The following is a 26,867-nucleotide window of genomic DNA, read 5'->3' as shown; positions in this document are numbered from 1 at the left end:
TTTTTCCGTGATTATTGTCCGTAACCCTTGTAATGTCTTTCCTCTCCCCAATAGGTGTGAAGAATGCCACGCAGAGTCGCAGTGTTTGGAGTGAGTCCAAATGGGTGCCAGAGGGGTTTACGAGGTTCCCCAATAGAAGGTAAGTTGGGGTTTCAAGGTCGAGTGCAAGGATTATGTGTTGCGCGACCAACCGTAAGATATTCATGTAATCTCTAACCTTGTGTGTCCTTTTCACTTGCAGGGATGGCCTGGCGGCGCCAGACGGGAGGAGGCTATCCGAAGACCTGCCAGCGGTTACTGGATAGATGGATCCGTGAGGATGCTAGGCGAGAGAAGAGCTCCCGCGTAGTTAGACGCCCAGAACAGGTGAGGATGCAATGCGCTGCAGGTGATGGAATTGCAGGAGTCCAGTAAGATGCGCTTCCGGCAATGGTGTTGCTGGAGTCAGGTAAGCTGCACTTCGATCGATGGTATTGTTGTAAGCAGATAAGGTGCGCGCTGAAGATGAGATGCCGGATTCAGATAAGCTGCGCTTCAAGCGATGGTGTGGCTGGAGTCAGGAAAGGTGCGTGCTGAACATGTACTGGATCAGATGAGATGCATGCTGAAGATGATTAACTGGAATCACGAAAGAGTGCTTCCGGAAGCGTTAAGCATTATGCTGCAAGAAGCAGACTAACGTGAAGCGCTTGCATGCAGGTGGGGCAGGCTTAAATAGCCTGGTCCCAGCTACGCCCTTTTGGCTCTGCCTGTGGCCCCACCTTGCCACTCCCAGAGACTGCTTCACATGCACTCCAATGTTTCCCTGTGGCCACACCCGGCCTGGATGCATGTGGGGAGCCTGCTGGGGAGGAAGTAACATGTGCCCCAAAGTAGGTAGAGCACACTTTCTCATGAGCCTGGCACCAAAGGCACCAGGACTGGGTCCATTTGGACCTTTTAGATGATAAAGATAGTGACCCTTTCCCTGTGACCATGACAATCCCCAGCGCCCGCCCTGGCGGAACCAGTCGGCTCACTTGAAATAGGATTGATAGTTTAGGATTTACACAAGATAAAAATGACTTAAAAAACAGTGCTTAGCAAGATAAATCAAGGACAGGATTGCAATAAGGATTGTGACAATGTTACAAGTTATTAAGGTAAGGATGGGATGGTTTAGAGATTGGGATAGGACAAGGCAAGGCAAGGAATGCTATAGTTTTCTATGATCCCTATTAATACTTACAGTCCACTTTCATTTAGGATTTTGGACCGTCAAGGGTTGTGGTCACCACACGGATTTGGTCTAGCACAGGACAACTGGACAAATCTGGTGGGACAGGACTGGATACCGGGTAGCACTTCTGGTTACTGGATACTACAGATCATCAGGGTAGGATAACAGCAGCATGCAGTGAGTGGCAGCAAGCCAGGCTGGATAGGGATGCTTCCCTTTGGTTTTTGGGATTTTTTTTAGAATTTTTGGCCTAGCTGAAAATGGAGTCAGCAATGCATAGGCCTTGGCTTTGTAATGAAAATCGGGAATCAGGATCTAACAGGATGAAGAAATCAGGAACTGGACACCACCCAGGAATTCAGGAAGAAAGTCAGGAATCACTGTGTATCCTGTGTGCTGTCAAGGGCCCTTATTTATCATGCCAGATGACATCACTAAAGTATATGACTTACTACTCTTGCATCTAATAACAGGATTGGGCAAGGTAGAAGTCTCCTCCTAGCTCTTCACTGATTGGATCACAGCAAAAGGATGTCATGTTTATGGGGTGATTTTTACAATGTCTAGAAACCTCCCGTATCTATTGGAACCGACATCTAATTTTGCCACAAACACATATTTATGCGGTTGCAACCTCTGAGAAAGTCAGATACACAGGTTACATATTTTGTGTGTCATATTTCAATCCAAACTCAAAGGTTTCGCCTTTCTGACACATTTTGGTAATTCTAAACATGAAGGATTTGGCCTATAATTCCCCCATTTTGAACACAGATGCACATTTACCCCAGGGATGTATATGTACAAAATGTTATGTTCGCTATATCAATACCTTCCCCATAATCTGTCATTTTTTTTATAACTTCTGTTCCTTATGCAGTAATGAGTTCTACCAAGTTTTCGACAAAAGAGCATAAAATTAGATTTAGAACTACACACTTTTCATATTTTTCCTAATTCTTGCTGCAAAGTTTAACATCTTTAAAGTGCAGTTACAAAATAGCCTTTAAAACCAAAAGGAAGTCTAGTGACACTTGATCAGTTATTTTTTTCTTTTTTCCCCCAATTGCTGTCAATTGTCACTTCCTTTGAAGCAGGATGAGGGGCCTTGATTGAAGGTTTTATTGGCCCTCACACTTGACAGGTGAGAGTCTCGGCCTGTTATTTTCCCAGCCTGGAGCAAAGACGAATGTCTGATGAGTTTGTGAAGTTTCTTTGTCCTGTTGCATTCAAAGGGCCTCATTACACGGTAGGCGGTGAGCCATGGTGCTATTAGCGCCATGGCTCATGCCGGTAAAATACCGGCACCGCCTTGGCGGAAAGGGGATTTACCGCCCCATTCCAAGGTTGGAGGGGCGGTAAATCCCCTTTCCGCCATTGCCCTTCCCCATTCCCATTTCTGCCCCATAGGGCTCTATGGAAATGGGGAAGGCGCTAATTACGCCACCGCAATTTTGCGGTGCCGTAATTAGCTCCGAGGTCCCTTAGCGGGTTGGATTTTAACGCCTGCAAGAAGCAGGCGTTAAATCCTCCAACCCGCAAAGGGACCTCGTAGTACGGCAGTAAGGGTTAACGGTCACCGTTGCCATTAACGGTGACCGTTAACCCTTACCGCCGTCCGTGTAATGAGGCCCAAAGTCTTTCAAGCTGGCAATTAGCACTTTCCTGTGCCAGATGTTTATGAGGTGTCACCCTTTCGCAAGGCTAGCAACTGGCAGAGCAAGTTTATTTATTTTTTTAGCTTGCCAACTTAGCCTATGAGTTTTACATCCTGACTTAAACCTGTGGAATCAAAACAGTTTATAGGTGTACTTTTACCAGCAACACATCCTTTTACATTGCTAAGTAAACAGGCCTTCACACAACAATTTACTTTTACATAGGCGATTTTCTCTCTTCAGTCAGAAAAAGAAAATGTTACTATTTCTTTAAATTCGGTTTTCCTCTCCAGCAAATACACACTTTATGCAGCTATAGTTATTTCCTTGAGTGCTGGAGTTGTTTTGCAGCATGGATACATTTACACCGGCATCTATTTAGAGTCTTTCTCTAAACAGCTGATTTGTATTTGTATTTGTATTTATTTATTTGTATTGCGCACCTTGCCCGGAGGCTTGCGGGCGCATGTTTAGTAGGCAGTTACAAGTTGCAGAGGAGAAGTTACAGGTTCCAGGAGAAGAGGTTAACAGTTACATAGGTAGTGATACAGTATAACATGAACGGTGAAAATGACAATGATACAGTATAACATAACGGGTGAAAATGACATAGATAATAACAACAAAGTAGCAGTACCCAAGGTTACAGTAGAAGGGTACGCGCTGTGAGCAGTTACAAATTTACAGGATGTCTTGTTCCCGTAACCAAAGTTTAGCTTTGGTTTTGAATACGTGGCAAAGCGGAATGTTCCTTAGTGCATTGGGGAGTGAGTTCCAGAGCTTGGCAGCAAGGACCGGAAAACTTGACCCTCCTGCCGAGCGTAATTTGAAGCTGGGGATGTCCAAAGTGTGCGCCTGGGCAGCTCTCAAGGGTCTGGTGGCTGTGTGATGCGAGAAACGTGATATTAAGTAGGCTGGAACTGCATTGTTCTGTGCCTTGTGTGTGAGCACAAGTGATTTGAGTGATATACGGTGCAAGATAGGTGACCACTGGATGTTGCGTCTGATAGTGGCTATATGATTCCGTCTAGGTATGTTGAATGCTGCCCTAATGGCGTTGTTTTGTGTGACCTGTAGTTTGTCCAGATTTCTTTGGCTCGTCCCAAGGTATAGGGCATTGCAATAGTCTATTTTGGATAAGATGAGGGTTCTCGCGAGGGTCAGACAATTGTCTGGAGTCAGGAATGGCCTGCAGGCTGTAATCAATTTGCAGGTGTAGGACGATGCAGAGACAACTGCATTGGTTTGTCGTGTGAGGGACAGGGTAGAATCAAGGTAGATTCCTAGAGTTTTGGTGACATTGGCCACTTTGATGTCAATCCCGTCAATAGTGAAGGAATTGTAGTTGGCGTCAAGTTTCGCGAGTTTAGTTTGGGAGCCCAGGATGATTAACTCTGTTTTTTCGTCGTTAAGGCAGAGCCCATGATTGGCCATCCAGGCCTGGATGACGGAGTAGACCGTATTAAGAGATTTTGAATCGGTTACAAAATCACCAGTGATAGGGATGAGTATCTGGGTGTCATCCGCATAATTAGTGTAGGAGACACCCAGATAATCAAGGATAATAAATTTAGGTACTTTTGCAAAGAAAATAGATGTGTTTCCTGTGTTAAATGAAAACAATGCCCCTGGTTGATTTTTTAAAGATACTTTTGACAGGAGCTGTCATTCAAATGAGGCCTGGTTCCTCTGAGATACAATGGATGATCCTGGGCATTTCAGGGCCTTTTTAATTGCAGTGGTTCATAAGGACTGGATGAGTTTCGCGCCAAGCAGCACTTTTAAAGGTTCAAAGAGGTGTCATTTTAAAGAGGCATTTCGGGTTTTCAGCAAAGTAATGCTGCCTCTTTCACTTCACTCCATGTTAAATGTTGCAGAGCACACTGGCACATTCCTAGAGTGAGTAATCTGTTCCACCCCACCTGAAATGTGTGTGGCAGGGAGGTGCAGCCATTTTCTGGTTGTTGCAAAAATGCAGTTTAGAGATCCTGGCACGCACAGGAGTCAGCACGGCCGTTTTGCTGTTTCTTGCACCACTGCAGCAAAGTGATGTAGTAAAGCACAGCTGAGTGGGTTAATTTATCCCACAAGAGTACCTATCTAGCTGCTGAGATTTGGAGAGTCAGGAATGAGCAAGAGAACGTGCACAGATGTTTAAAGGACTATGATGTGGTGGTTGGAGACAGTGTTGCTCAAGTGCAGACACCTTGAAGGAAAATTGTCTCTATCCTATGAGCTGAGGCCACTGGAAATTGTGGGTGTGAAGGGGTCCATGATCACAGCCTTGAATTGTCAGGGTACTGTCATGAGGAACTTGAGTTTCTTTAAGAGCATTGGGACTGACAGGTCAAGCACAAGAGACCGCTCACCCCGGCCCCGTGCAGGAGACTGGGGTGGAAGAGACTGGATGTGGCAGGTGAAGTGAAGGGGAAGAGTGCACTGAAATTCTGAGGAGTCCTGAGCTAGATCGTGTACAGGTGGGGGAACACCTCGGAGAAGAAAGAAGATTGCAGAGGTGAGAGTCCAGGAGACCACCTGCCTGCCTACAAGACTATGTAAGGACTACAGGGTAAATGCCATGTTGGTGCATGTGCTCCACAACTGGTAATCTGTGCTAATGTTTCAAAGCAGGACGTTCATGTTTGGGTGTGCATTGATATTGTTTTTGTTGAGTTTTGAATTTATATGAAAAAGGAGAAGTGTGGTGAGCTCCAGTGTTTTGCCCTCACGTGTCCATGTCAGGATGCCAGTTTAATAAATGGGTCATCACGCTGCGTGCAATTCAGAGCACGAGTGAGGCCTGAACTAGTAGCACTGTGTCCCGTGTGCTCATTACTGGCGCTGCACTGCGGCGCACCGGAGGCTACAAGCCTCATCAAATCTATCGTGCTACATTAAGGCATATGTTTTAGGACCGAGGGTGTTTTATTTTGTGGGATGAGGACCAGACAGATACTGGTCGGTTTACAGTAATATGCCTTTATGATTTGACAACATGATATGACTATCTAAAGCACAATTAGGAGTGTTGTGTGCACTGGTCTTAATGTGAGGGAATGTTCAGTAATAATCTGGATTCAGGCCAAAAACCAGAGCTCTTGGCTAGACTGAAATCTGCCACCACAATAGAAAAAAAAAGCTTACTTTATCTACAATTATTGCTAACTATCATCTTAATTGACAAGATACTTTTTATGTTTGCCATCAATTTTAGTATCACTTCACCTTCGCAAATTAAGCAACATCTGTCTTCTAATCCCAGTGTTTCCTTCAATGCAATGAGTCGTGGGAAGCTTACATAATGATAGCCAATTAATATGATGTGTATGCCACTAAGAACATGAAGAGGTTCTCATCACCCAGCATGTATTTCAACAGCTTCCGCTAATATTTCCTTTAATCTTCGTGACTTGATTGGCACTCTTTACAAAAAAAGACACCCTCAATAAATTAACTCTGCACTCTGTTCAAGAACGCTTGCTGTGGCAAGTCTCTAAAGGTACGGCATGACAAGATATGCGGAAGGCTGAGCATTTCCGGAAATTGAACAGATTCACACTCTGCTCCGAATACTCTGTCACTTCCTGATACAACCTCGGAACATGTTGCGTTTAAGAAAGCTTCGCAAATGGAGGTGTCTTTTACAGCTGAGCTGCAACAAAACTATAAATGAGCCAAGGGTGTTTCAACAGGAATGAAACCAATCGGCGCGAAAAGATTGTCGTACTGTATTACACCATGCCAAAAGTGCAAAGGTTTCAGCTCTTTTTGTTTCTTTACTGGCTAGATGGAAATCATTTCTAAGCCGACTCAAGCAGAAATCATGCAACTTCTCCAGTCCCTTCGCTTGCTTAACTTTTAACAGATCAAGTCGATTTGGTAATGGTATTGAATTGGGGACTGTAGACGTCTTACATTTAAGCACAACAGAAGATTTGAGTCAGTAGTTGCATTTCCAAACTTTGAAGCTGTTTTTGTCTGTTTGCATACGTGGAATATCCTGAGCCAGTGCATAGGGAAGAGAAGTTTTTTTTTTCAGTTACCGACATGACTGCGCGTTTACATACCACATTACTCACGAGCTAAAGCTATTGCGCATATATGTAATGTCAGGTGTCATGGCGGAGCGCGGAGGTGGCCTGAACTGGGGACAGGACGGTGAGTTTGCTGTGCCTGCCACACAATTATTTTAGGACGGAGAAAGGGTAAGAACTGCTGACCCTTCCGAAAAGGCTGATGCTTCCAAACGTGCGGCTTTTCTTCGATATCAAAGAACACGTATTCCGAAAATCATACGCCTAGCGGCTGTTAGGTCTAAAGATAAGGACTGCGCCAAAATCACCAAGTTCTTTTTCCCACGCGATGACGAGGATAATGGAGGGGCGTGTACAGCGGACTTTGGCTTATGTACTTAATGGGCTGTTTGGACTCGAAGCTCACTCAGAGTATCATAAACATAGGTGGGAATGGAAACAATGTAAAGGGGGATACCACAAGGGCCATGGTGGGGCCGAGTTTGGAGGAGTGGGCGACATTCCCAAGGGGCGGAGGTGACATTTGAAATCCGCTCAAAGGAAATGTTTAAAATAATCGTTTAAAATTGTGGCAATTTAATTCATGCTGTGTCTTTCAAAACGTCACACTGTACATCAATTCCACTTGAAATCACTTCCAAAAAAAACAGTGCTATAAAATGTGTTTGGCCAGAGCATAAGTTGGGCTGGTCGCTTTCTTATATGCAGGGCAGAGTTGGGGGTATTTCTGCCCCTATAGTGAAAATCAAAAGTTGGCACCCATGAACCCATAGTTTAATATCCTAATAAATACTGTCGGCACAACAGTAGCATTTATTTGTGTTTGTTCGACAAGCATATAACATCTTTATAAATATAACCTGTGATAAAACACAAACGAAGGGGCACAACATTTGCGGGGTATTTGTGTGGTATTCTGTTAATAAAGGAAACACATTTCAAATAAAACTAGTGAATGCAAGTTTAAGCAGCATGTTTGAGTTTTTTAAATGACTTTCTATGAAAGTGTAAGATGCACATTTGGAAAACAATAGTCACAGCATGTAGAAGGCTTCCTTTTAGTAGTGATGGCCTCCACCCCAGTGATAGTCATGGCCCATTGATTCCTGTGGTGTCCCTTTCAGGCCAGAAGAAAGAAAAGAGACTCAGCTAATATAGCCTGCCAACGCGCAAGTGACAGCTGGGGAAAGGAGGGCAGAGCAGATTAGATCACTGAACCCCACCTTCCCTCTGCGAAGCTGGGAACTCAGTAAAGCCCTGTCTGGGATGAGACAGGCCGGGTCCGACATTTGGCCAGCCATCCCATGCACTTGTGCGATCTGAATGACACCTGGCCTAGTAGGATCAATGTCTGTCCTCCCTTTTGTACCCCCTCCCTTGCCCCGTCGCGCCTTGAACCACTTGTGTATAGGCCCGTTATAAATGCCATATTATATCATCAGATGCTGGATCTCGGACCCGGCAAGAGCCGGTCCATTGACCAGTGCTGAATTTTTGCATTTCCTTATAAAAAACACAAGTGCTATAAAATGTGTTTGGCCAGAGCACAGGTTGGGCTGGTCGCTTGCTCATATTGTGAAAATCAAAATTCGGCACCCATGAACGCACTGTTTAATTTCCTAATAACTGCTGTCAGCACAACATAAGCATTTATTTGTGATTAAGAATTTTGACAAGGATATAACATCTTGATAGATGTAACCTGTGATAAAACACAAAGGAAGGGGCACACAAATTACACATTATGTGTGTGGGAGTCCGACAAAAATGCACATTTCAAAGAAAACTAGCAAATACGTGTTTTAGCAGCTTTTTGGAGTTTGGAAATAACTTTCTTTTTTTTCCAATGAAAGTGTAAAATGCACATTTGGAAAAGAATAGCATGCCGAGCATGAAGAAAGCCTGCTTTTAACAGTGAGGGTACCCATCCAGTGATATTCATGGCCCATTGATTCCCGTGGTGTCACTTTCAGGCCAGAAGAAAGAAACAGGTTAATCAAATATAACCTGCAATTGCGCGAGTGGTGGCTGGGGAAAGGACTGTTCAGATTAGATCACGATTCCCACGGCGAAGCTAAGGGCTCAGTGAAGCCTTGTCAAGGCTGAGGTGGGCCGGGTCTGAGATCCGGCCAGACATTTGATGCCGGAGCTTGGACCGGTAAGAGACGGCCTTTGACCAGTGCTGTACTTGCGCAGCCTTGTCCCACCTTTTACGGATGCTATGGGCCGCACTATGGCAAATAGACTGGAAGTTAATTTGCTGGAAGCTGAAGCTGCATCGCGCGATCACATGCAGCATTTGTGGTGTGGGGATCATAAAGCAGAGGGAGGAGGAGGGGAGGGGCAACGGTCTGGCGGCACTTAAAGTATGTGGATTTTCAGTCCCACTAATTGATATACACAACAAGACAGAGGCTAAATACATCTCCTATAACAGAACTGTGTAGGCTCTCTTCCATAGTGATTGCTAATAACGTGAACTGAGAGTGTCAATAGTCCGGTGCTGTCATACACAAGCTCTGATTGTCACGGATTTTGAAAACTTACAACTTTAAACCCTAAATGTGAAGACATGGATGTAGAGCTTGATAAACCGTCTGTGTTATTGAATCTGATCATAAAGACATATGCTTGTTGTTCACCTGGTGAATCGGCAAACGTCCTTTCTGTAAACACAGTGAAGGGTAGGGTCAGTGTGGGGGATGTGGTGCACACTATCCAGGCCCCCGTTATGGGGATCATACATGTGGATAAAGATGTTAGCTCTGTAATGTAGCAGAGATGCTTGGTTTTGTGATAAGTGCAGGGCCCCAAGCATACGAGTTTTTTACTAATTGTGTGGGTGTAGAGGATACTTTGGTGGCACATTTTTTGCTATCCCTCAAAAAATCCTATACCTGCTGACTCAGTAAGCGCATGGTGTCTGCACATGCACAATGACTAATAAACGGGATAGGGGTTTTGGATGTCTTGAAGTTAGGTTTGTAAATTTGTGTGGTCACATGCTGTTGTGTTTTTGTACTTTGTTGGGCTGGTGAAAACACTCAGATTAATTCAGAGGAACGAGCGGGCTGAACGTGGCATGGAAAAGAACAGGGACTGTTTGTGTATTGCTTTTTTGGAAGGATGTTGTTAGATTTTCCTACCCATAGTATTTTCTGACAGATAGGGATTTCTGACATTACACGGGATGACGAGGATGACCTTTCACAATCAGTTCGTAAAAGTAAAGGTAAGGGGAAACAAAGCATAAATAAGAAATTGTGCGGTACGCCCCTAGCATTACACAAAGGAAAAAAGTGAAACACGTTCTACTGATGTCATGCTTTTGGAGAACGCACAGGGGATGCTTGAGTTAAAAGTGTTGGGGGGAGCAGATCACAAAGAAGAAAATAAACAAAGCTTCAAATAGTGGAAAAAGTATGGACAATTATTCTGAGTTGTCTACTCACGGTAATGATATCCGGGAATACCGCACTAGACGGTACAATGGTCTCTTGGCAGGATACTTTCACTCAAGTCGGCTGTCTCCAGGTGAACTCCACAGATGGACAGGGGAGTAGTGGAGATGGGGAGGCATCTTTAGATGGGCTGTGGCTGCTATTGAGATGACATGACACAAACGCGTGAGTTTTCCTTAGAATCTAATAACACCATTGCTGTCTAACTACTCTGAGCACCTTCACTGATGCTGGAAAAAGAATGGTACTGGAGGCGCTCTGCGCTTTGCAGGTCCAAGTGTTATCTTCCCGGACACCCACCAGTAAACTGTACCACCTTTCTTTGCATAGTGCAGAGCGTTATTCCACTGAGAGGTATCACTACGGATAATAGTTGATCGGTGGAAATCATAAAACGACCCACGACTGATATCATTATTGACTTTCTATATGATGAATGAGGTGGAACTCATTAAGAGAGGCTATCAATGTCAGGTTGTGCAAATCCTGAAATATAAGTTTGTCATATATTGTTCTCCGCCATCTTCAATGATGCACCAGAACTATATAGCACCAACTGGATTTGCACCTAGGTTTAGTGAGGGAAATACCAACGCACCCACATTAAATGCTGTAAGGCAAAATGAGGGCCCCTGTTGGAACAAGAGGATATACTCAGTGCTGGAAGTACTTATTCAGAAGTGGAATGCTTTTGGCAATGGCCGCTGAAAGTGTTTTAGTCACACTATATGAACAGACCCTGACATTTCTAAAGAACCTTTTGTGCTGTGTTCCTGGAACACCAGGCGTTCATCTCATTATAGTGATCCTAATCGGCTATTAGAACACTTGGACCTTTTTGATAAAATTCTCTTACTCCAGGAAACCCGGATGGTTAACACCTCTGAGTTTGATGGCAGGGTTACCATACATGCACTTGCCACCCAGAGCAAGTAGGGCAGCCGAAAGGTGAATCATTAATCTCTATCCATAGTCAGTGGGGCAGCAGGATACTTAATTGTAGCACTGATACAGTTCTTTCTGAACTAATACCAACAGACTATGATGAGGTCAAAGATATTCTAATCATTAATGTGTATGAACCCCCTTGATGTCAATACATGGGAACAATCTCATAACCATCAAGAACATTTTGGATTGCATTGAGGCCCCTATCCCAATATTTTTCTGTGGGTATTTTAATGCATGTATCCCCGTGGATTTGTAACTTTTTAGCCGGGATGTTTCCTCATCACCGATCATGAAAGTGCATTACAAGAAAAAAGGGCTATCCTGGACCAATCTCAACCTGAGTTTAAATTGTTGAATGGATCTTGTCCTGTTGATACTCCTTGTCGGTACACCAGGATAGGGAGCATCAGTGCTACTACAATTGATTACATCTTTGTGAAGCCCTACCATTAGTTATCAACATAGGGCTATCTACCAGGGAAGTGAGTGACCATCTATTGCTCTGTGTACAGCTGAATCTGGCACTCGGTCCACAAGTTTGTGTAGACAAAGTACGGTGAGACTCAGTATGAATGCTAAAAGAGTGCGATGGTACCCCGCTAGGCTGGTAAAAGCGAACCTCTATGCCTCTTCTATACTTACAAATTTCGTGGCAACTACTGCCACTGGTGGTAGTCTGACCTCCAATGTACTAATCGACTGTTTTGAAAAGTCTCCGAAGGATATTCTTGAATATGTTATTGTGAAGAGTGTGAGAACTGGGAGTGATGTGACCACAACAAACAAGACACATAGAATACCATATGATGAATTGTACAGGATAGGAAAAGATTGCTCACACAAGAGATTGACAATATGCTGCAAACTTTACAAGGTGCTGATATCATACATTCTAATTGTATTAGCAGCACCATTAAATACCTTAAGAAGCAATATAACAGCAGTGCTTCCAAGGTTATTTCAAACATAAAGAGATCTGGTTACGGTTCGTTAATTACATAACAAATAATGACAATAGAACATTTTGGAGGATGATAAATGCATGCACTAGTGACACAGTCCCAAGAAACCTTGTGTGTGCTCAGGACTGGTTCACTTATGTCAGCTAAACTCTAGGTGCCACTAGGGTAGAGGAGTCTAGGTTGAGCTTACTGAGTGCAACATGGCAATGTAATTGTACTGATGGCGACTTGCTAACTATTATTAAAATTTGAAATTGCTGAAGACCACCTGACCCAGATAGGACTTGTAACACCATGGTGAAAATGAACCTAGTGGCATGGGCCCAAGCGTTACTTGAGGTCATTGGTATCACGAGGAACAGTCACAAAATGGCAGCCTATATTTTGACTTCTACGGTTGCCTAGCAACCAGCCGATGAACAATTGGCCTGCTGCATACTCTTCACGTAGTGAGCAGCGCCGGAAGACGTTAGCCGGGCCTTTCCAGGAAGGCACTTCTGGAAAGGCACAAGCCTGTCCATGGCTGTCCTGCCATCAGCCAGTAATGCTGCCAATACATCATTTGCCTCAAACTGTGTGAGTACACTCCATGATCATTTACAGTGATCACCGTAACGCTGCATGCCATTTGAGACACCCACTATTGTAAATGCTCAGTACGTTTTTTGGACATATCAGCTACATCTTCTTGACACCAGAACTCCCACTGAAATCCAACCCCACTTTGGCTGCACGATTCTAACTATTACAACCTGCTCGTTGGGTCATCTGGTGGCTAGTTACTAGTGTAAGCCAAACTCTCACATATATTATAAGTTCTGCTCCTGATGTACAGTATCCCAAAGTGTACCTTAGATTGCACTACTACTGCCAGCCTTACCAATTGTAGCCTTATCTCACCTGCTAACCCCAACTAAATTTGGTGTCACTGTAAATCTTACCCTAGCTACCATCTGTTGTTCTCTTTGCATTTTCTGCCAAACCGCATGACCCAGGCCGGTTGGCAGGATTAATTAAACGTATGCTACCTGATACTCCACCTCGTGCAACTTCTGATGAGTCTGCACATACCGTATTTTATGATTATAACGCCACTCTTGTATTCAACGTACAGTTACTATTGCCAGCTGTATTTACCATCCTTACTGCACTTATTGTGATTTCTTTGTTATCTCTTGCCAACGTTCACTCCCTAAGTTAGCTGCCCGTTAGCTGATTAACTGCATGTACTTAATGTATTGCCTCATTACACCTGTGCTCCTGGACACTGCTAGCCGCTGACTGCCTCCAGTCCCTAAAACACAGACACTTGTCTAGCTTCCCTTCATTTATAATATCTACATCTAGGCACTGTACGTTAGAATTGCTGATTACACAGCCATGTCCCAAACATCCACCTTATATAAATAAGGCCTACGTTAACACTATGCCTTCACTTGTCTTGTATCACCTCTTATAGCCCTAGGCACCTAACACGCAGTAGGACACCTAGCTACACTTATGTCTACCTCCAGTTCTCCTTTGCCTCCTCACCTAAGCTCCACGAGCATGACCATGTCCCAGAATGCGCCACCATATGCCCCTACCAACTCATCTTGTACTCTAGCACAAAAAGGTCAAAACATCTTGTGCCCATCATATCCTACCAGACCTTGCGACATAGCTTCTAGGAATACTAGGATTCGTTTGCGTTTAGCCAAACTGGTTGAACCCCCAGCCAGATACTCCACTAAACATCACCACAAGAGAATTAACCCAGCCCCCCTTACCACTATTAGTGACAAACCTATGCCTAACCCTGCTCCTCAGCGAACACGGTATAACACACGCACGCCAACCCTCCCACAAACCAAAGACTCCAGCACCAGCGCACAACCACTTGATGCTTTGACCATCCTTGCTACCTATCCTACATCAGATAACATCATGTCAAACCTTAAAGGAGCATTACTCAATGCTAAATCTCTAGTTGCACACCCCACAGTGATATCTGACTCGATCTTGGCCAAAAACTATGATTTCCTGGCCATAAATGAAACCTGGCTGCATGAGACAGCTGGACCAGCTATCTTGATTGCTGTACCTGATGGTTACACTATCCTAAGGGCTGATAGATGCAAGGTGCGAGGAGGAGGCATGGCCCTCGTCGCTAAATCTAGCTTGTGTATAAGAATCACTTCATCCCCACACTTTACCTCCTGTAAGGCCTTCACGGCTAAACCGCCTATCGCTAACTTACAGACTCTGACAATTCATCTTTTATATAGACCCCCAGGCCCGATCGGGTCCTTCGAGGAAGACTTATCATTCATGCTCTCATATACCTTCAAGAATACATCACAAACTCTTCTATTAAAAGACTTAAATCTGGGCGTCAATGACCCCTTTGACACATTTGCAGCTAGCACGTCCCTCTCCCTATCAGAACTGGGTATGACCCAGAAAGTTCACCTACCTACCCATGACAAAGGAAGAACCCAGGACTGGGTGGCAGACTATAATTGCAATGTCACTATCAATGCCATTACCCCTCAAATTTGGACTAACCACCACCTAGTATCTTTTAACCTCGCTACAACCAAACCTACATCTAAAAATGTGATCACTGCCCTTCTGACTTTAACGAAGAACAAAAAGAATATCGCTATGGATACCCTTATACCTCTCATTCTTCCTACTCTCAACACCCTCCTAGATAACATGGACCCCCACATGTTAGTCGCAGAATACATCAAAATTATAACGGCATCTCTTGAGTCCATTGCCCCCCGCAAAATTAGATGTAGTAAACCTAAAGCACACCTCAGGTCATGGTGTACATCACAACTGAAAGCACTACGTTTGGAGAAAAGACGATGTGAAATAACTTGGAGGCTACTCTCGTCTGCAGAAAATAGAACTAATCTTAATAAGATATCAGCTCTCTATAAAAAAGAAATGTGCCTAGAAAAACGTGATTCATGCAACCACCGAATAGCTCAAGCTAAATCTAGCAATAAGGAACTTTTTGTTATTCTCAAAGAATTAGGAACTCCTATCCCAGTACAAGACACTTGCACTAAGGATAAAATATGGTGCACTAACATTCAGTCTGCCTTAGCTAACAAAATAACCCCCCAGAAGAGAAAATTGCAAAAGAAATGCATCTCTCCCTACTATACCCCCTCAAGCCCCACCCCATAACGCCCCATGATCTCCTAACCCATTTTGACTTCTCCAAAGTCTCCATATTTGAGACAGAAATAATAATACTCTCTCTTAGGCCTTCGAACTGCCAGGGTGACCAATGCCCTGCTCAACTCATCAAGGATGCAGCGTGAGACTTGTCACCCTTCATGTTTAAACTCATTAATGCCTCCTTTACAACAACTGGCTCTATCCCAAGCAACCTCAAAGAGTCTTGGGTTCTCCCCCTCTTGAAAAAACAAATGCTAGACCCTTACATCCCGATCAACTACCGACCTATCACTACAGTGCCTTTCATCCTTAACAGAATAGATAAGGTCCCCTACTTATAAATTAAAACAATTCTTGGAATCCAAGACAATCAAGCGTCTGTCCCCAACATGGAACAGAAATGGCATTAATAGACCTCAAGGCTCAAATAGATGAACTCAGGGATAAAGGGAAATCGGCTCTCCTTCTCCTCCTAGATCTCTCTGCCGCATTCGACTTGGTTGATCAGAAGGTCCTTTGCGGCCACCTAAAATCAGCCGTGCACTTCTCCAAAGAGGCCATTACATGGATTAAATAATTTCTTAGTAACAGGACCATGAGAGTCTTCTCGTCCTCGCCCAATAACGACAATTAGTAACAGGACCATGAGAGTCTTCTAGTCCTCGCCCAATAACGACAAGACTGAACTCATCATCCTGGGCACTACTCCAACCTCAAAATATTAGGACCTGAGTACACCTACTTCATAATAGACAGTAACTCCATCACGGTCGCCACTCAGGTAAAAACTTTAGGTTTCTACCTCAATTCTATCCTCTCATTCACCAAGCAAGTCCACTCTATGGCATCCACGACTGCATATACTTGCAAACTTATTAGAGCAGGCAAAGCATTTCTTTCTAAAGATAGCTGCATTACCCTCGCCAGAGCCCTTATATTGTCTAAACTAGACTATTGTTATGCCCTCTACATTGGATCCAATAAACACATCACAAAGAGAATCCAAACCCTCCAAATCAATGCCCTGAGAGCGGCCTTGGATATCTCTAGGAGAGATCACATCTCCGAATCTAGAAGACAAAACAACTGGCTCTCCATGAGCGACACAATTCAGCTCAACACAGCCTCCCTGACACATAAATGTCTCAATAATGCATCCCCCCTCTACCTCAGTGAAAGATTCTGCAGAAATTCATCAGCTAGACCCACTAGAGCAATGAACACCAACTGCCTCATTTTCCCAAGAACTAAACTCTCCAAAGTGGGGGGATGCAGCTTCCTGTTAAAGCTGCTGAACTATGGAATTCCCTAACACCTCCCATACGAGCGGACCAGCCATACCTTCACTTCAGACAAAAACATAATAACCACCTCAAAGCACATGATCAGTAAGACCCCATACTGACCTGACAAGGCCCCACAGCCTACTCATACAAACTACTCGCTACTATAATTACTCTCCACTGTATTTCTTTTTCACTTGATCTACTCTCAATTCCCAATATCCTGTATTGATCTCTCTATGTTTTTCTTTATTACATTTTGCCCTGTAATCAAGCTGTGAGTATTCCTGTAACTGTTTAATTCACTGGATTTACCGTCTAATCTTACCTTCTTGTATCAATTTCACTATGTATTTTTGTACTGCATTTTACCTCTGTAACCAAGCTGTGAAAATTCTTGTAATTTGTTCCCACTCTGATACCCTTGGGTCTGGTGCGCATTATAAATGAATAAACAATCAAACCAACAGTGTGATCCCACTATCATGGAAGGACAGTGACATTGGGCCTCATTACAACTTTGCCAGTGCGGAAATAACATTCCGATATTACCGTATGAGTACATGTTTTCTGGTGGGATGCCAGGAATTACCTCCAGCTAAGAGCTGGAGGACATTCCGGCACCCTGCCGGCAAACAATTCTGGTCTTACCAGCACCAGTAATACCAGTGCCGATAATACCAGAAAATCCCCCCATGGAGTCTTATGGGATATCAGGGAATGGGGTGTTACCACTGTTACTGGCACTCAGAGTGCCGGTAACAGTATTACAATTTGAGGGTAACCTGGTGGTGTTCCCACCAGTATACCAGCAAACCGATAATGAGGGCCATTGCCTCTGTTTACAAAAATGGATGCTAGAAGGATCCTAAGAACTAACACATGTTATCCATGTTAGATATTTCCTCACACGTTTTATTGCAAGAAGTGAGGATTTCGATAACCCAAGAGAACATTTTGCCTTTTAATCCGACAGGGTTCTGCCCGAAGTCTAACCCACTGCTTAATCTTCTAATGCTTGGTCCAGTAGACAGCAACCACTCTATGCTGCTTATATTGATTTCAGTATTGCATTTGATACTATACCATAGGAATTCTTGTGGCAGAAACATGCTGCTTGGAATATACCAGCTGGGCTCTTACATTTGATAATTCAGCTCCACAACAACACACGCATAAGCATTAGGTTAGATGGGACAGGTAGGGTCTCAGACTGGACCCTCACCTGCAGAGGGGTGAAACGGGAGCATCCTGGCCCTTTAGCTGATTTAATTTGAATTTGACTTATTTGGACGCTGCCTTGGATCTCTCTAATACATGTCCCTTAAAGTATGCGCTGAAGTGGGCTGCATTTTAGCAGCACCGTTTTGGCCTTGGTGTCTATGTTAATCTGCTTCTGTTAATGGATAAATAGGTGTCATTTTGGGATGCAGTTTTAATGGTTTTTGATGATTTATACTGATTTTGATTTTATTAGTATGTGATGGAAATGGCCGCTTGGTGGTTTTTAAGGATGTGTGCAAAGTCATTTTATTGACCCTACGTATTCTAATAAAAACAAAAAATATGTAGGTTTGACAATTGTAAAGCAAACGCACATTCATGAGCAAGTTTCGTGGTGTGTCATTCTATGTTTCAAATATTAAAGATTCAAAATGGAGAAATCAACAGGCATGTTTTCCAATACTGTCTCACTTACATCCTACCTACCCTATACATTCTATAATCTGTAAACAATGAGACACCACACACATTGCCACATCAACTCAAGTAAACAAGGATTCTGCTTCAAAACAGGCCTAAACAGACTCTCTTTGACTATTCATTCTTAAGTGCCAGGCTATTGTGCAAGTCTATGCAAAAAGGGGTTGATGTAAGATTCACATAGCTGGCAAATCACCCAACAAACGTGTGGCAGACTTCCAGGTGTAGCGTAATGATTCTTTGTCAAATCCAGAGCGGCAGAACTGATGTTGAATAACAGGTTTATTCTAGTCAGTAAGGGCCCTTTCAGATATTTGTCCACTTTGTGCAGCCAATGAGAGGCCACACATCGCCCCTAGGAATGTTGTCCCTCTATGTGAGGCCCTGCTCACTTCCTTTTCCTTTGTGGGATTTGCTAGATTGTGCGGGAAGTTGTTACACAGCTAGACCCACAGTTAGATGATGTTTGGAGCGGTATTCGAGCATATGAGCAGTGTTATGAGGTGTTTAGGTGAATGTTATTTTGGTTCTTGTTGGGTTTTTTGAGTACTGGTGATTTTCTGAAGCTGTTCTGTTCTGTTCCTATTTATCTAATTGTTCGATCAGTGCGTTAGTGTCTCTCGTGTTCGTTTCCATTATTAAAAGAGAAAACATTTCGCCTTTTTCTCTTGCACCGTTCCCTTTTCTAAACATCTTAGTTCCCCAAAAACACAAAAATACACTTTCCCATCTGTGTGTTTGTTGTGTATTGTATTTCATACTGTATTGTAGTATAATGTAATGTTGTATTGTAGTAGTTGTAGATTGCATTTGTAGATTTTAGTTGCAGATTGGGACTATAGATTGTAGGTTGTATGATTGTTTTGCGTGTTCCTTTCTTTGTTCCTTGTTTGCCAGCTTGATTGTCCACTTTGGGTTGTTCTGTGTCGCAAGACTCTTGAGTTCACATGTTCATGTTCACACTTACATGATTCCCAGATTGTGTGGCTGTTGGAATGATGTACCAGCTGCAGCACTGGTCGGCAGAGCGGAGGACGGCTGATCAGGGAGGAGGAAGAGTTGTGTTTCCCCTAGCAGTAAGAAGATGATTCCCCAGGGGTGATGAGGAGGGGGAATTCATACCCTTATTGAATGTTCATTCATAGGCCCAGGCCACAGAGGACTGCTGATCCCCTGAGTTGGTGGGAAAGGCAAAGGCATTAGGAGAGATCTCTGGTGTGGGCGAGGAAGGGGCATTTGAGGAGGCCCTGGCAGAGACAAGCACAGAGGAAAGGGAGAAAGGGCTTTCTAGGTTTGACTGCTGACTGGGTGGGAGAAATAGAGGAGAAAGTGATCTCCAACCGGTATGTTGAGAATACAGCTGCAAAAAAGGGGCACTTCTGTCAGGAGGTGTCTGGGGCGGGGGTGGGGGGCAGCCTACCGAGATGTTGCAGACTTGGTTTCGTTCTGACCTACAGTTTAAACTTACTAAACACACACTTTGAGTTATCTAAATTCATTCCCAAACTTAAATTGAGAACATATTTTGTTGATAATGATTCTCAGGAGGCATCGCCACCAGGTGAGATGGGGTACTCAAACCAAAAAGCATGTTCATGCCACCACTGCCATAATGCATGATTGATGTGTTCAATGAAGCAATCTTAAAAGGTTTGAATAAAATCTCCCTCGAATTTCCCAAATACAAGTATTTAAGTAAGAGGGCATGGTCTATAATCAAAAACCTTTATAGAGATGAAGAAATTACCATCTGCCCCATGGATAAAGGTGGCACATTTGTTATTATGAATACTAAAGCAATGTCTTAGACAACTTGAAGATCATAATACATATGTCTGTCTAGAACATAATCTGACACAGGAAATCGCAGAGAACCTGAAAATACCTTTGCATCTTGCAGAGAGTTATGATTGAATCAACAACAAAATGAGCTCTTTCCTAATTAGGAATCATCCCAAAACACCCAATTTTGACCTGCTGCCAAAAATTCTAAAATCTTTGGACAACCCACCAAGCTGTCTGATAGTTACAGCTACGGACGGCATCCTACAACCATAAGGGATCTACTCTAGTTAAAAAACATTCCACATTTTTGAAACACACCACTCATTTTTTGAACATACTGAACTGGATCACAATGGCCAAGAATGACAAACTGGTGACCCTAGATGTTAAAAGTCTATGCCCTTATATTCCCTATGACTTAGGACAACTAGCGGTTGAATGGATCATTATGAAAAAGGATGCAGTAGGAGCACCTAAAGAGTATATCATGACTCTACTAGTTTTCATATTTGAGAATTCTCACTTCAAATTTAAATCAGCATTCTAGCTTCAAACTAACAGCACCGCAATGGGAGCCACTATAGCCATGTTGTATACCAACGCATTCTGGCTCAAATATGAATATGACCACATTTTTGACCATCCAGTGTGGCATAAATACATACGTTACTGGGGGTTAATATAACAATTATGTCTTTTTAATATGGAATGATACCATTGAAACATTGGGTTCCCTTTTAGAATACCTTAATGTCATTGATAACAGAATACAATTCACACATGAGATGGAGAAACCAGAACTGCATTTCTTAGAAGTTCACACCAGCAGCACACAGTTTGATTAGCACGCTATATCACAAATCGACTGACCAATAAACAACCTGCTACAACCTCTTTACAAAATTGGATCTTGTGCCGTTAAAAACATGAAATACAATAATTGTGTATTCCCGCGTGCTTTACAAATATTATGCTGATACCTGATCGTCAGGTTTGGAGTGTCCAATGAACAATGCATGTTTTTTTGTACATCTTACAGCATTTGTTGGATTTGTATCAACAAGCAAATGAAATGAGAATATGAATACAGTGTTCTTAAAACCTTGACTGTAGGATCAATTAGCCTACATAATAAATAAAGTAATGTTTGATATGTTATATTGTGTTGGGTACCTTCACAGTGATTCGTTCACTACGATAAATAACTGTTGGCCCTCATTGTAGGTGCATCTGTACGAGAATCAGCTTATTGCAGTGGTTCATTTGGGGGACTTCCCCTTTGTGTGTTCAAAAACAACCTGCTACACAGGTTGAGTTTACACCCTCCACCATAAAGTCTCTTCCACATAGCCAGCTACCAGAGGTCAAACGGATTGTGAATACTGACGATCAATGTAAAGAGGAACTAGATAAGATAATAGCAAAATTCACAGAGATGGGTTACTGCAGTGAGGAGATACAGCCAGCCAGAACTAAGGTAGAATCAAGAAAGGTCTTTTCTACTTCAATCCCAAAATCTGCTAGTGCTTGTAAGTAAATACAGCATTCAGTCATCAAAAAATCAAAATGACCATACTCAAACATTGGCCGATACTTTTGTGTGATGAACTACAGAACTTGTTAATTAGAGAAACCAATTTTTGCATTTCAAAAAGTATTAATCTGAAAGATCTATTAGTTGCTACCAAACCCCAAAAAGATACATACACCTAGGAGAAAGGCATATTTTCTTGTTGATCATGCAATAGCGGCAATCATATCACGAACGATGATGATATATTGCAATCCAGGACAGGAGAAAGGATCTGTCTGCAACATTATGCAATGCAAATCATACAATGTCATTTACTCCATCAAATGTCCTTGCAGCTTTCTATATGTAGGTATAACTTGTGGCAAAGCATGTATATGATGTAATGAGCATAAATCAAACAGATTGTATAATCAGAATTATTCAGTGTAAAGACACTTTGAACAACATAGGCATTAATCATCCTAAATTAGATGTCAGATTCTTGAAGTAGTTGACGACACAGGTTTGGAATTCAGCATTGACAAGAAACTAGAACACAGTGAGGCATATTGGATTGATAGACTGGACACTGTCTTTCTGATTTGGGATGAATGAAGAGCTACATTTATATTGTTTCCTATAGGAATAATGTATGAAAAAATTCTTGCCACATTCTCATAATTGTACTGTTCTCTACATTTAAAGACACACTGTGTACAGACACTGTATGTGTTCTGAAAGCATGAATGTACTGATGAATAACTACATATTTGATAAACGTCTTAGGTCAACTGATGTTAAATTATCTTTTTAAAAAACAACAATAGGTAATCTCACAGGTTTTAGAATCTGATCACGGATTCTGAAACATTGCTGTCTGAGTCCATAATATTTTTGATATTTACAAAAGCTTCATTTTTTCACAAGGTTGCCAGTATCTTCAAATTCTGAGTATGTCTGAACAGTGATGAATTTGGATTCGAATTTGTCATGATTTCGTTTTAAAAAGGTGATGATGTAGTGGTTTTCATTGCCTGATTTACATATTTACATGTAAAGACATCTGTGAGACATAGATATTCCGAACATCTGATATGTCAACATTAGTACTTTTAACTTTAGTAATGGATAGATTTCAATCAAATTTTACTGATGTACCAGTAGCAATTATCCTATTTTGACAAGACTATCCAGTGACTACTGTAACATTCCTGCGGAGCACCATGTATCAAAGTGTATATATTGTGACAGCATCATGAAGAAAGACACAGACAACAGATTCAAAGTTAAAAATCAAATGGTTTATTCATTCAAATGTCAGGATGGTTGAAGGCCTAACTTACCTTATGCTAAGGTGGGATTTCCCTATCTGAATAAAACTAAGGAAAGTCTGAGTCAGAAAGTTCAACTTAAAAGTCTGCCGGTATCCAAAACCTATCCTTGCCCTTATAACTAAAGCTAACCAATGTGTAGGGATGTCAACAACAAAAGGAATGGTGATCAATGTAAAGTTTTGAGCTTCTTACAGCTCCCAGCTTCTGTTTCAGCTCCTCTTTCCCAAGTTCAGGAAAATTCCACAAAAGTCTCAAGATTACCTTTCTCAAGTTCAAGGCAATATAGCTCCACACAATCCTCGGGGTTCCCTTCCCCAAGTTCCTGGTAACATAGTTAACAAAATCCTTGGTGTAACCCACCCACAAGTTCAGGGCAACATAGTTTAAAAGGAAAGGGCCTTGAGGCTCTGTCCTCAAGACAATATTTGCACTTGATCAAGTCTCAGGGTTCCCTTCCCAAGACTTCAACATAGCAACTTGTGTTGGTTTCAACCTTTCAAAGTTCCACTTAAATCTACGTCCACTTGATCCTCCTCCTGGTTCACCTCACCAGTTCACTCACAGTGCTCTTTATTGGGTTTCTTTCACAATGCCTTTGATTTTCACCATTCAGGGCTCACTGGTCTAGGCGCAGTTGTCAAACCACACAGTCCACCCATCATAGGCTGCGCAACCAGGAACAATAGGCTCTTCAGCCTACACAGGTTCTTCTATGCTTGCCCCTGTGTATAGATTCTCATTCACTTAGTTTCTCCTTGTCGCCTCTTGGCTTTGCCATAACATGTCACACCTCTTGCCAGTCGGTCTTGCTGCACTGCATCCATAAACAAAGTTCAGTTTGTGATGGTCTTGTTCCTGCCCACAGTTCTATTGCACTTCTTAACACTCATGCTCTCTTTCCATAGGTAACTTTCAAATGGGCGTTTTCCCTTCTGGTTTTCATCAGCTATTAGCTTTGCCCATAAAGTGTTATTCAGTTCAGAGTTCGATGTGCCCAGCTTCACTTGGTTTCACGTTTTCATTCAATTTGGTATTCAATATGCATACTTTTAGTATGGTTTAAAATGTTTATTCAGTTCGGTATTCTCTAATATTTTCCATTCATTCAGTGTTCATAAGGTTGCATGTATCAGACCCTTATGATTGCACTCTTCCCCTTCTAGACCACCATTTACTACTGTTGTCTGGCAGGCTCACTGGTCTTTGCAACTCCTTCATGACCTCTGCTTACTGCTGCGTTGGCTCTTCATTCATAGCGGAGATCCAGCTGCCTCTCGCACCTGTTACATGGCTCCACGTGCACCTTCTGGCTTCCTCTCTATGGACTGAGCAAAGATCTCTGGGCAGGTGAGCGGCCCAAACCACCAAAGTGGTTGCTTCGCTTCTGGTCCTCTTGCAGGCCTGTCTGCTCTTGCCTGCCGTCTTGCTACCTGTTTCCTCTCTCGATTTGCCTCTAGACTTGCTGCAGCCTCCAAGTTGCGGGCCTATCTCCTTCCCGCAGCACACTTCATGCTTCCCACCAGCAGGTTTCTCAGGTAAAGTGTGGGAAAATGAGGGAGCTGCTTGACAATAGCCCAAAAAGGCTGGGTGAGAGTTAGGTTGGTCTTCAAAAGGAAAAGGGAATGCCATGTCACACCTGCGGGTAGCCCACCCCCAATCCTCAAGGACCCTCCACCCAGTTGATCCTCCCTCGCTTCTCCACACTCAGGGTCAGGATCTAAAAGAGATGGCCTTTCCCAGGCCACCAGAGAAGAGGATCCAGGGGGAGTAGAAGTGAGAATACCCTCAGGTTTCTCACAATATAGTGACAAATATTTAGTGTTTTGAGACAGCAAACAAAATATGTGTATATGTGAGTTGTTACTGTCAATTGCTGCATCAAACCTGCTTCTTTACTGATATGCCTTAGAAACTCTAATCAGGAAACATACTTGTATGCATGCTAATTAGAATTGTTTGTTTATAAACGGTATTTACTTGCTTTATCTTTACAAAGACATAGAATAGAATGTTCACATGTAGGCATTAGTGCTCTAGGCAAATAATTGATTGCTGCCATCATTAGGTATATTTATAATAGGCAACAAAAATTTCTGAGAATATAATGAGCTGATAGATAGAATGGATATAAAGTGTGATATATACACATGTAGATATTCGATTTTATTTATGCATTTTTTAAGAGCAGTGATCGTATTCAACCTCTGCTATGTATGTAGTCGTGGAACCATTTGGGATTTAGAAATCATTCTAGATCTTTAAAATAAGTGAACTGAGTGCTCACAAATACCATTAGCACCATGCACAATTCTCTTAGGTTATATTAGCATTCTACTGATAAATATTTTGAAGTTACATTGAACATGACTTTCGGGGCATGTTGGAGGCATCTCATTATCATTGTGAATGTGTTTCTATTTACAGAATGATACCATTCCTTACTTGGACATTGTGACGACATATAAGTTACGACGTCGTGGCCATGCTTTGTCAACGTGGCAGATTTCCTAATCTTTAAAACAGGCAGTACTCGGATTGCAGGTTTGTTGTTCATAGTCAAAATAATCACATATATCCACAAAGCAGTTTCTTGCAGCAAGGTAAGATTTCATAATTTACTTTGGTTAGATGTTTTCTAACACATTCCACGGCGGTAACCTAACAAAAGATCTCTCTACGTTTGTTCAGGCAACTTTTGTTACACCTTAATTGCAGATAATACTACGCTCTGCATCAAGGTAAGACCTTATTTCCAGTAAGAGATTCATGCTGGAATGGATATTATTTTTGCATTAGTGATTTTTTTCACAAGAATTTGAGGCAGAATGTCCACACCTCAGCTACAAACAAACTACTGGGTTTTTAAACGCTTAGAGATGTCTTCTGCTCCAATCAGGTATGAACTCTTGAAAAAACATTATTAACATTGCTATCCCGAAAAGCGTATCTATTGAATGTATTGAGCCAGCACCGACATGAGCACAATGCATTCACTTATTTCTATGTTTGGAGCGTTGCTCAGAGCTGTTTGCTGAACATTTTCCGATCTGGTTTGGAGTATTGTTTATATTGTCTAATTCTATAGAGCCTGCTCTGAAGATGGACTCCCTAGTCCGAAATGCATCCGCGTTGTCCTCTGCTGCTTTGTAAGTAAGAATGACTAAGTTGCACCAGTAAAAAGAAAAAAATGAAGAAGATGTGATATTCATGTCTGCATTGTAGCTTGAACTATATTTAACTTGCAGTAGTGATTACTACACCATTGGCGTCCCCAGTTCTGATGATAGTTTCATCAGAAATTGTGATCAATTCTATTTTCCTGATTGAGTGTCAGGTTTTTGGGATAACTTTAAGTTTGTGACTAACAGAAGTACATGTTGTGTCCAAATAGCTGTGCCCACGCAGTCTCTTTTGTTTGGCAGCCGGTGGTGAACCCACCTCAGGGTAACAGAAAGGTGGGCCGTGCCCTAGCTACCATGGCAATGAGGAAACAGGTGCACCAGTGGCACAGGGATAAACCAGGTGCAAGCATCCTCAGAGGCTAGCAACCATGGTTCTACCAATAAAGCCCATTCCACATGTGGTGAAAAGGATTGTTCTAGCATGTCCCGTTCCTAGGGATGCAGCAAGAACACAACATCAACCATCCCAGAGACAAAACCCTGCACACATCCAGCCTGTCAAATTAGTTTCAGTGAAAGTGGCAACTGTGCGCAGAGGCAGCCTTTTCCTTCATCGCAACCACAAGCAGTTAGGGGTGGTGCATCATGACCCACAGGACATATA

This window comes from Ambystoma mexicanum, chromosome 8 (assembly GCF_040938575.1).
Source record: "Ambystoma mexicanum isolate Mex_15411 chromosome 8, UKY_AmexF1_1, whole genome shotgun sequence".
NCBI lineage: Eukaryota > Metazoa > Chordata > Amphibia > Caudata > Ambystomatidae > Ambystoma > Ambystoma mexicanum.
This window is presented reverse-complemented; position numbering follows the sequence as displayed.